We start from the raw sequence: 12,500 nt of genomic DNA on the forward strand, positions 1-12,500 counted from the left end.
TATGAGTTATTGCTCCAAGTCTGAAATGAAGATGAAATCCAGAGGGGTGGGGGGGAATCAGGATAAGATTCATTGAAAACCTTGCTTTCATGAATTACCTGCAACAAAGCAGTTTGAAACAGCAAGACCAGAGTCTGATTATGCAGAAACAGTAGCAATATTTAACAAAATGTGGTATGAAATGGATTGTCTTGGAAATCAATGAGAAATTCAATTTGTAAGTTAGTAAAATGTTTAGATAAAGTTTTCTGTAGTGTTGTGGTTATTGTATTCTTTTATGAATGAGGCTTGAACTTAAAACATGCTGAGCTGCTGAGGAGCCACAGCCCTTGCTAATGTCACCTCTTTGACACCTGTTTTGTGCAAAGGTAAATAGCAATAAGATGGAAGGCAGTAGAAAATAAGGTCCATGGCCATTGCTCATTATTTGCAATTTGTGGAGTGTGACAGTGTGTTCAGCAGTATGCACACCAGGAATAGAGGAGGTCTTTGCCTCCAAGAGCTTGCAATCTAACACAGATACAGATAAGCCTGAATATAAACCATTTACTGAAAGATTTAGGATGGCATTTTAAAAAAAAATTACTAATATCTGTATTGTCAAAATTGAGATGAACATAATCTTTGAAAGGATACAGATACATTAAAAGACCCAATATCAGATGATCTCTATTTAGAAGGATGTCTGGAATGATAAGGAGATGCTATCAGGAACCCTAAGACTAAAGAAAAACATAAAGGCTATTGTGGAGGTAGACTTGGAAACACACATATTAAGCTCATATTAAGCTGGGATTTTTTGGTGGGATAAATTAAGCAGAAAGGTCCAGTAGAGAGAAGATCCAGTGTGTAGACCTGTGCTGAGTGAAGCAGAGTTTTGAAAATAAAGCATGGTCAAAAGTTCACATGGAATAAGGACTGAGGAATGAGAGGTTTTGAATACAAAGTGATGTGAGCTGGGTGGATTTTTTCCATTTCATGGAGCCGAAGCAAGGTACGTTATATAAATAATGCTTTATTGTATATGCCATGGGTTTTTTCAATTTAGGTGCTGCAAGGTGCATCATTATAACTAAGAAAGAAAAAACCACAAAACCAGCCTTAACGCATATTTGTTTTTCACCGGAGTTGGTTGCAAATATGATTTTCTTCAAAATTGCAAAACGAATGAAAATAAATCCAGCAAATTTGAGGTTGCACCTACAGCTTTGTTGCTTCTTGTGAACTTTGGCACATGCAAGCACAATGCATATGCACAAGAGGTGAAACTCAGCTGGAAGCATGACCAACCTCTGCTCGGTCCAGAAAAGAAAAATCAGAATAAATGTGGGGGCAGTGTGTGACAGTTCCCTGCTTGGAGTTGGATCAGCCTGGGCATGGTGCTCATTTACATTCCTGATGCTTACATTGGGTTTTACCATACTTCAGCGTTAATAAAAATGGCTAATTAACTGAAACACCCCCAGTATTGATGGTGCACTGTAAATGTCACCTCTGGAACCCGCAGGACGTTCTGAAAGCCGCGCGTTCCCCAGAGCGCGGAGCAGATTTCCCCCGGCACGGATTGTTCCAGGGGAGATCCTTATTGTGCTCAGCTCCAGAGCTGCGGCTGTGCCCCTCTCCCTGCGCCTCTCACCACCACAGTTCTGTGGGAAAATTTGCAGGAGGCCAGCAGAAGTCATTGTTTCACTTGCATGGTAATTAACAACTCCAGCAGCGGCGAGGCGGCCGCCTCTTCCTCTCGGCTGAATGTTCAGCTTGACCTACTCTCCCCTCTCCCCTCAGTTCACAACTCCTCTCATCTTCCAAAATTATGTGAGAAATGATTTTTCATGCTATTTGCATGTTTTAGAGCATCCATCATTATCATATGCACTGACAGCTTTATACTTCAGCTGTGACTGAGCTTGAAAAATGCTAGTCCTATCAATCAACATATTGTAGGTTTCCAAAATGAGATCTTCTCCAGATGACATTTTCTCTTGCTTTTGCTTTTTCTTTTATTCTCTTCTCTTCAGCAGCAATCTATGGCTTGCTTTTGCTTTTTATTTAATTGCACATTGTCTATAGATTTTAAAACACTGTACTAGAATGAAATGCTTCTGACCCACTTCAGATTATTTGACTGAGTTATTTTGCCATAAATCTTGTCTGTTTTCATCACAAATACTGACCTGGGAGTTATTTTAGTAACTATCCTATTTCCAGTAGGCTTAGCTTCACCTGCCCACATTATTTATGCACATTAATTTCACTCTCACCCCTCAGCCTCTCAGCCAGGTAACAAAATAGGATTTCCTCTAAATTTTGCAAATACTTGATTCCAGTTAATAATTGTGACTGTAGGTAATATTAGACTCAAGATATCCATGCCCAATATGTGACTGTCCTAAAGCTGCTTTTTCTTGCCATTTTTTGGGCTGTTTCTGAAGTTATTTTTGCCAGTGAAGACACTAAGCATTAAAATTTTGAAGCAGTTCAAGATCTTTTTCAGTGTTTCTGTCAATTATTGTCTCTTGTGTCTTCATCAAATAATAAGATAAACCACTGTTTGGATAGCTAACATTATGTTTTGCTGGTAATATACTCAGCCTTAAGAAAACCCATAAGGAAGCCAAAAAAGAATTAAAAATCAATCCTGGTGATGGAGCTGTAATGTTGGAAGTTAGTTGGTTCGATATTAGAGTTCAATTATATTTAGCAAAAGCCACCCTGTGTGAAAACCAGGGGAAATGGAAATTTTATTTACAGAAATAGTAAAAAGAATTAATCACAGTGTAAGAATAAATTGGAAAAGTTTCTCCATGAAGGTTTGATTGAGAACCACAGTGGTATGGTTTAAATCATTTGTTTATGGCCAAAAATCTTCCTGAGTAAAGATTCCTAATTGCTGCAAACTGTCCCATTTGCCAAAGGACAGGGAAACTGGAAATGAAAATACACTGGAAAGCACACCTACTAGTATTTGATTACTGATTTTTTTTGTTGTTGTTGTTGTTGCCACATTTGAAGGCACAGCCTGTGACTGCATTGGAATCAGCAGGATTTCTGCCCCTGATTTGGCCAAGACCGGGACTTCACCCACGGAAGTCATGCAGTGATCTGAGTGGCTGCAGAGTTACCTCTGACGGAGAGGAGCACAGACAAGGAGAAAGAAGTGACTTTGAGGTAAGTTTTGGGATAAAGAGCCCATCCTCTCCAGTCCCACGGGTGTCAGGTCGCAGCCCAACCTCAGCTGTTTTGTTTGTTGCGGAGTTTTCGAGGTGGCGCTTTTAATTAGGGATTTAGCGTGGAGTTATAAAACCATTTTGTTGGCAGGCGAGATTAGCCTTGTTTGCTGATGTCATTGTGGAAATATGCAAAGGACTAAATCCTGAAGATTTTATGCAGGGCTCAGAAGGCTGAGGAGCCCATGAAGTTTATGGCAGGAATAAGCTCTTCCACCGTCTCCATCCTGGGACAGGGAAAGCCTCTGGCCAAGGAAATCCTTGCACTCCCAGGTCCCCTTGGGCTGTCATGGCACCTCTCCCTCTGCCACGGCACAGGGTCAAGGACCAAGTGAAACCACAATATCAGAGCATGTTTATTGTTCTCCAGTAGATTTTATAATCAGAGGACAGAAAAGGTGAGTAAGACGCAAGAGCAACAGAGCAATTTGTCTTCTGCCTGCAGCTGATGCAGGTTTCACAGAAGTACTGAACAATTGATTCAGTGTAATGCTGAATTTTAATCAAATGGGAGAATAAGCCAACTTTTAATCAAGATTTTCCATAATGGATTATTTTCTTAATTGAATGAGTTCAGGAGACAAACAAATACAGCCTAGTGCTCAATGGCATTCTTCAAATATTGGTAAGCTTTCAATCTCAAATCACAGTGAAAGGCTCTGGAACAAAACCTCCACAGAACACAGCTGAAGGTTACATTCATCTTCTTAAAATAATCCAGGGTATGCAGGGAAGACCACTGCCAAATTCATATTTCAACACAATTATGCCTATTAAAATGTGCACTAAGAAGACCAATCCTAAAGGTCAGTTGTAGATATAAATATGAAGCCAGTTACCTTATTTTCAATAAAGAGATAGAGTGATTTTGAGAAATAATTTACAGTAATGTCAAAATTACTCTTAGTAAAGGTGGAAAAATTCTAAATCTAGAGATTTTTTTAAAGGAAAGAAACAGAGATCCTGACTATGTTTGGGTGAATGAAAAATTTTAGAAAATACAGAAAATATTTTACTTTTAAAAATTGAAAATATTTGTAATGGTGTGTGAGAAACATAAGTAGCACAGTTGATGTATTGGTTTGACACGTCAGACTTAAAGGAGAAAAAAAAATGTATTTTCAGTGCAGGTGACAAGATAGTTTCTTAGTGGAATTACCCCAAGGAATGATAAACTGTGAAAGAGAGTAGGAAAAATTAAAATAAAGTCTATGAATTCCTACTCTCTCCTGATAAACCAGAGAGTGATTCTGCGGTTTATCAAAGCCCCACAGAGGGGTTTTATTCCACAGTCTTTGTGTTGATCTTGTTCAAATTGGTCTTTTATTCTAAAGGATTATAAATTGCTTAAAAAGTGTCTGTTTGGAAATTTCTTGGAGTCATTTGGTGCCAGCTACCAGGTTGCTTTAGGAGACTTGCCCAACAAAACCAGGGGAATATATTTTCTCTGCTGAGGGAATTGAAGGTAGTGTCCTCCCTGCTGCAAAATGTGCCTTGAGATCTTCAATTGTCACCGATGTGTTTGAGCCATCAGGGCAAGGCTGACCCAGAACAGTGGCTCCCAGAGCACACAGACTTGTTGGTTTAGTTTGGTGCTGAGAGGGACTTTTCTACTCAACTGCAGAGCTCCTAAAGTCATGTTTAAATTTTCTTTGAAGGTCTCTTATTTTATACGTAGAGTTCTTGACCTAAATGTTTCTTTTCTATGGAATGAGAATTTTTGCAGGGCTGTTTGGAGGAAGTCCTGTAAATCATTAAAGAGAGTGATATTGGTATCTTGTCCTTCCTCCTTGCTAAAAGCATCACACTGTCTGCTGGATATTTTATTTTAAAGCCTGCAACAGCTAATAACATACACAATAAAATGCATTTTTCCTTTATCAATAATCGAATCCTACTCCTGAGTTCCTGTGGAGTTGTTTCCTTTTGTTATGTAAAGAAAGCTGAAAAACCCCTGTCAAACTCATGCTGTTGACTATTAGTAAATATTAATATTTGATCAGCATTCTCTTTTCCTGTCTCTCCATTGTCCCATCAGCCACTTAAGCAGAGCTGTGTGAACAAGGCAAGAGTGCCACATGTTTGGGGATTTTTCTGCTTGCTTCCTCCCATTCTCCAAGAACCTTCTCTTCAGCTGGACACCTGTCAGTAACATTTTATTATCAATATATTACTGCTCTGGTAAGTTACTAAAGATGTAGAGACTGATTAGGGATAAAAGCTATGGTTTGATCACTAAATGTAGGAACACTGATATAGAAAAGGTATATCTAGATTTTAATTGTGGGTAGTTCTAATTCTCATGCACACAAATAAGGCAAATGCCACCCAAGCAAATAAGTCTTTCCTCCAGAACAGAAATAATTATCCTTTGATAAAAACTATTAATTTTCTTGATGGTATGAATCAAATTCTGCCCTTTAACATACACAGATTTTACTGCTTAATTAGGAGCATGACTATATTCAGAAAACAATATTATTTATATTAAAATGTCTAGAACTTGAAACCTCAATTGAAAAACTTCAACTACCAAGAGTGAAAATCTTGCTTGAAGACTTTTAAAGAGATTTTGATTCAGTAATAAGGTTTGTTTGAAAGTCCCCTGATAACTGAAATCAAGATAAAACATTAGTACATGAATGCAAAGGGATGATGCAGAACTGATATAATACCAAGTATTGAAACATGTATACTGTAAATTTTATTTACTAGCAGGTGGAAACTGCTGCCAAGCACTACAGAAAATGCCATTGTTTGAACTGAAAGGACAACTGCTTTGAGCCCTGGAGTTGATTAAACCATCTTACATGTATTAAATAATCATAACTCATTAAAATATGTTAAAAGAGTTAAAAATTACAGTTCCAGAGTTCTGCTGACTCTAACCAGATTCACTCATACTTTAGTGGATGAACTGAGGACAAATGTGCAAGGATACAAAAAAAGAAGGATAAAAAATACTGAACAGCTATTGCATTGTTTGGGGCAAAAATACCAGATGTGTATAAGGAACAGTCTAGTCCTTTATTGCAAAATGTCTATAGTTTAACATTCTACCTGTGGCATTAGCTATAAAAAGGATACTTTTAAACCCCTAAGTAAGTAGGATAATAGTATCCTAAATCTAATAAAATGTGACATCAGATATCAGAAAATATGATTTTCTGCCAACCAGGCTGGTAAGCTACTTTATGTGACACTTTTCAAAAAGAGAACATTCTTCCTGTGTCTCTTAACATTGTGTCTGAAGGGGTAAACTGCCAGTTAGGGGACATGTGTGACAATGAAGAGACCCTCTGTGCAGCTGACATGTTGTCCACTCATGTATGGCTGCATGTCACCTCATTTTGGCTGTGGTAGGACCTGGGGCAAGTATTTGATGCAATACTGGCTTTTTTCCTTCTCACTCAATATTTATTTTGTCTTGTTGTTTCCAAAGCTCTGGAAAACTGCTTTGATAGGGTGATAGGGAGAGGTGGGTGGTTTTTTGTGTTTTTTTCGTTTTTTTCCTTTTCCCTTTTCTCTCCTTTTTTTTTTTTTTTTTTTTTTTTTTGGGGGGGGGGGGGTGGGGGGGTGGCAGGCAGCATGTTGTTTCATTGTTTATTTGATGGGATATTTTTATTCTCTTTTCCCTAATACCTTTCTAAGGTGCTTCACACTCATAAGGGATCTTGCAGGGGATGCTCAATATCTCACAGGATTTGTAACTCTCACATGATAGAAAACTGAAGGATGTTGGTCTGGCTGGGAGACAAAAGAAGTGTGTGTTTTGTGCAGGGAAGATGTGTGCTCCAGGACCCACTTTTCCATCAGCAGGCAGAGTTCCCCTTGCACAAAAACAATTGTCAGAGGGCAGTAGTCTCCAGAGTGCCCTTTCCCTCCTACCTCCCATTCCCAAGCTGGAATACTCTGAGAAAGGAAAGCAATCACTTGTTTTTCATTCAGCCCATACCAACTTCTCTTACAGTGCCAGCAAGCTGCTGCCTTCCTCCACACCTCCCAGTGGGTAAAGGGACGCTTCAGCTCTTGGACACAACCAGAGGAACAATATGGGGCTGAAAAAAAGCCAGAAAGGCTTAAATTGCTGGTGTGGGGATGTGCTTCATCCCTATTCTGCCTCCTTGGTCCCACAAACAACAGGAACAAGCACCACATCTTGATGTGCTGGGATGATTGGTGATCTGGAGCTATCATCCCACACTTCATGTTCCCATGTAAATCTGAACCCTGAAGTGCAAGACTGGATGTGTAATCATAATCTAAATATCACAATAATAAATCTTTTATTTCCTTTTCGTCGCTAAATTAATGGCAGAAGTGGCAATTGAACCTTTTGTTAGTTTTGTTTTCCCTTACCATGGTCATGCCAGAGTAAGACATGCAAAGGTGACTGTCGTGCAACAGTTGAAGCTTTCTCCTGTCTCCCTTGGCTATGCCATAAAACCACAAACCTAGTCTCCTTTGGCTATGCCATAAAAACACAAAAACCTGTTTCCCTGAAGGAAAGCTGAGCTAGGAAGGGAGGAAGGCAGGATGGGAGGTTTGTGAATTGCCTGCACCAGAATGAAGACTGCCCAAAGTCACACAATCCTTGCAGGAAGAATTCAGACACAGTTTTAAGCTGTGTACGTACCAGCAGACACACAAAACATTTGTGTAAAAACCATGGACACGGTGCTGTCTGATCTGCAAACAGTGGCAAGAACAGTCAAGACTGCCCATTTTAAGAAGCTTTTGACAGTTGCTGTCAAGTTGGTGCTTGTACAGCCAGGATAGGAACCTTGTATGGGAAGAAACACAGAGATACATGTGGAATTACTGTTCTCATTCAGGCACAACCATTTCACCTGCTCTCAGCCCATTAGGCCACCAGTTTACAGCTCCTAGACATGTACACAGCTCTGCACATGTTCTGTTATGTAAGTGCAAAAGCTTTTTTCTTCCTTTTGCCATGTGAAATTGAGAAATGTAGAATTCCCTGCAGTGCATTATTTGTTAGAATACATCAGAAGAAGAATTTGTAGGTAAAAATTCAGTCTGGTTTCATCCAGATAAGGGTGGGGAAATAGTGCTAGCATATTATTTTAAAACTTTGTACAGTATTTGAAGCATCATTTATCCATCAAATTTATTTTATTTGTAAGGAAAACCTAATATTAATATGAGGTATAAAGATTATGTTGTCATTCATCTCAAATGGCCCCATCTCCATTCTAGTCATATGGAATATTCTGCAAGTGAATTTTGCAGTGAATTTTGAAACCTTAAATCACCTTGTTACATGAAAGCTTTCCTAATTTTAAGTCCACTAAAAATTTCCTATAGTAAATAAATACCTCTGTCTCCATAATAAATGCTTTTTATGTTTTGCATGCCTTAATATTTATCTTCCATTCATGTGCTTGACAGGCTTGGCTATTCAACTGAATGACATAGCATTTTACAAAAATAACTCTACTTTTGTAAAGAGCTGGAAACAATCTACTTCTCTTCCACAGCAGTTTGAAGAAAGAAATATAAAGTAAATGCAGACTGTGAGCCCATGATATATGGGGCAGAAGGAAAGGCAAAGATGGCTCTGCCCAGGCACACGAACTTGGAGCAGCACCAGGATCTCTGTGTCCAACTTCATGTGCTTGTCTTTCCCTCTGCACCAGAATCTCCCATTGCTGGGCCATGCTCAGAAGCCCTGGGCAAAAGAATTTTTCTCTTTTTTTCAGAGAATTATTGTCCCGTCATAAAACACCTTTGCAACACAAAAGTGGCATAAGGGGGTCACAGATGTGACAGCACCCAGTTGACATGCTTGGAAGTTGTCATTTTTAGCAGTGGAGAAGCCACATGTTTGCAGTGGGGATGATCTGTGTGGGAGGTTGAGTGGATGCCCTTGAAGGTCCAATTATCATAATACTGAGAGACAGAAAGTGTTTACATGTTGGGGTTTTAATTTGCTTGAATGATTTTTATGAGTCACTGGTGCCATTTAGCCCAAAACTGGGCAGGATTTCCCAATATCCATTCTCCTTGTGCCTGGGTTAGATAAGTAGGCTTGCACTAAACTTGCAGGGAGCAGCAATTTCTGCAGGGAGGAAAGATTCCAGAGCCCCACACCTGCCCTGTGGTCAGTGGCCTCTGGGCTGTAGGGAAGTGACAAAGAAGGACTGTGCTTTGACTTTACAAGCTTCAGTTGTTTCCTGCCATCTCTATTAGAAATTAGCTGCCTTTTTTTTTATTTTATTTTATGAGCATTTTAATTATAGTTTCCCTATTTCAGTTCTACTAAATATGAATGAAGCAGGTGAAGTGTAGCCCAGTTGGAGCATTATACTGTTTAGTGCTGGTTACTATCTTTAGCAGAGAAGCTGGAATTCATTCTCATCTCATTTGCTGAGCGCTCTATCATTAAAGTGTCATTGAGAACTGACACCACTTAATTTTAGCAGCTTTCAATTCTCGTTTGCAGCAAGAATAGCTTTAAATGGAGAGGAGTGCAAATTACAGAGAGAGGGATATTTTTACACCACACTCAGCATTTTATCAAACAAAGCAGCCTCACGGGGAATAGGGGACAATACATTATAAAACCAAACTCTCCTCTGATGCTGGTAAATGGGTATTTAATCTTCCTATTGCAGGCATCCACTCTGATGAGCCTGTAATGAATATACTGCCTGGGACATTATCTGAGCTGTTGTGTTTTCCTATTCCCCAAAATATCCTTCAGTTTTTATTTCGGGTGTGGTCAAAGAGCAAGCTGGGGAGCTCAGCTGCTCCTCGCAGACCACAGAGGAATCTCTACTTTGTTGCAGACAAACCAGTTCAGGACACATTTTCTCCTCTCCTCTTCATTGCATAATTGTGTTTTCCTCACGGTGCAGTTTGAACTCTTAAGTGGTTAAGAAAATCTCTTGCTTGGGATCCCTGGCAAATTTTAACCCGTTCAGCTTGGCTTCCCTGCGTAATTAGATGTAAAATGCCCTCTTCTTGCATTACATCTTGAGACACTGCCTTTCTCTTGGAAATCTGGTACTGAATGGATCCTCTGTTGAATGTTATCTTTTCTCATCACTTATATATGCAAAAGTTCAAATTTCTAACTCCCGAACGATATCATCTTCCTGGAGTTAAGGCAATATATTTAAGTATATCATGGTAATTAATTTTGATGCCAGAAATACCAATAAATAATTTTTTGGGGATAAAAATCTTAGAATACTTTTAGCTAAGGATAGATGTGTATTTGAAGGCATATCTACAGTGTTATAAAACTTGACAACAGTGCTTGTAATAACATCACCTTAAAGGCATAGGTGTCTGCAGTTCTGTAGAAAGTCAGTACTCTAAAGCTGGCAGAAAGATTCATACAAAAATCAGGGTCCCCATCAGCCTACTCTTCTAACCTGTAGTCATGCCACTTGATTGAAATATGATTAATCTGGTTTGGATTAAGTTTATTTTAACAAACACTGCTGATTTTATACATGCATTGTTTTTCCCTGATGGTTTCACTGCAGGAAGTATTCAGAGTAATTGTACACTGAGGATGGCTTCATTTGGGGGTGATGTGAGATCCTGTGTGAATTTTTGCCCTTCAGGCACTGATGTTTCCTTATATTCATTTTAACACAATTTTTGCCTCTCATTTTTTTGCAGTTTGGTGTTTGCTAGAGGGCTCCCCTCTCCTACCTGCTCCAGTTTGTGATGGACTCACAGGGTGGTTGTTCACAGCTATCAATCCCTCTGACAGGGGTGTCAGTGTCGTGTTGCACACCTTGGGGAAGGTGCTGGTGCCATGTGCTGCTGTGCCACCACAGCCTGCTTCCCTCTTGGAGAGGAGCAGGAGGAAAGTGCCCACTGAGGGTCCCATGACCCAGCTGGTGCCAGAGTGGGAAGGTGGTGGGTGGATAAGCTGTGAGGGAGCGAGCAGATGAGTAATGAAGTGACAATCTTAAACAGGGAAGAATCTGAAGGGCCAGCCAGGGATTGACGTTGCAATTAATTCTCCTGGTCTGATGTTTCATTGAGTTGCTGTGTGTTGACTTGATTGCCTGACAGAGCACACTGGAGGTGAAGTGATGTTGTGGGGTGTTGAGAACCCAAGTTCAAAGGACATTCCACTATCCACTGTTAATTTCTCATCTAACTAAAACAGAAAAACTTAATTCTGCATCATGTCTTCCCATGAAGCTGAAGTAAGATGACAACTCAAACTTTTGTGTTAATCTTTCCATTTTCAAAAATACTGATTTCATCCACCATCATTTTCCAAAGTGTTTTGCTTCCATTTTTAAAGTATTTAAGCTATTTGCAGTAATTGCAATCTTTGGTACTTTGCTCTTAGTATAAGGTATTTCTACCTGGAAAGTTTCACTGTCAGGTTTTCTTTTCTGGCATAATTTTGTGTCCTCTTGAGCTTGCATTTGACGCTAGCTCAAATACCATTGCTGCGTGTCTCTTCCTTGGTTCCTTCAGAGTTTCATTATCTCATTGAAATCCCTCATAAGATCCTCTTTTCCAAACAATATAAACCTACTTTTTCTAACTTTTCTGAATACATAAGACACTAGAGTCTTTGTATCATTCTGGATGTCCTTAGATTTGCCTCCTTTGATTTTTTTTATACTTTATTCTGTATGTAAGCTAAGACCGTGCATTTTACTGCAAATGTATGATCTCTTTTTTATTTTTTGTTTGTTTGTATGTTTAGATAGCTTTTGATATCTCTTTGGAGTTTTTTGTTCTTGCATTATGTTCATTTTTGTTCCTTGTGGTGCTGATTCTTCAAGCTCCACAATGCATCCTCTGACTTGTATGGTCTCCCACTTTGTACTGCTATAACAGAAATCAGACTCTGGTCTCTGTTTCACTGCAGTGACACTTCAACTCCTTATGTTCCTCCCTCTCTTTTTAACATATCACTTTGTCCATGCAGAAGACCTTTTCAATATGTTGCAGTTTTACATCATCTGCAATGGTAGGAACAAGTTGAAGAGGCTTGGTGTGGCGTGGGAGTCACCACCTTGTACCTCTTTGAGAAGTGTGTAAAGCCATGAAGTAACTGTAGGGTGCTGCCACCCCAGAGAACGGGGAGTGGTCCTTGTGAACATCGCTGTGAAGTGGAAGGAAGCTGGCCTGGTATCGCTGAGTTTGCTGCCAGTAGAAAATTCACCTAAACCTTGTACACTCAGCCCCTGTTCCTGCTGTGACAGCACAAAGCAGGATTGAAGAGACACTTGGCCATGGACAAAGTACCATTTCAGACATGCTTGG

Source organism: Ammospiza caudacuta, chromosome 3, assembly GCF_027887145.1.
Source record: "Ammospiza caudacuta isolate bAmmCau1 chromosome 3, bAmmCau1.pri, whole genome shotgun sequence".
NCBI classification, from domain to species: Eukaryota; Metazoa; Chordata; class Aves; order Passeriformes; family Passerellidae; genus Ammospiza; species Ammospiza caudacuta.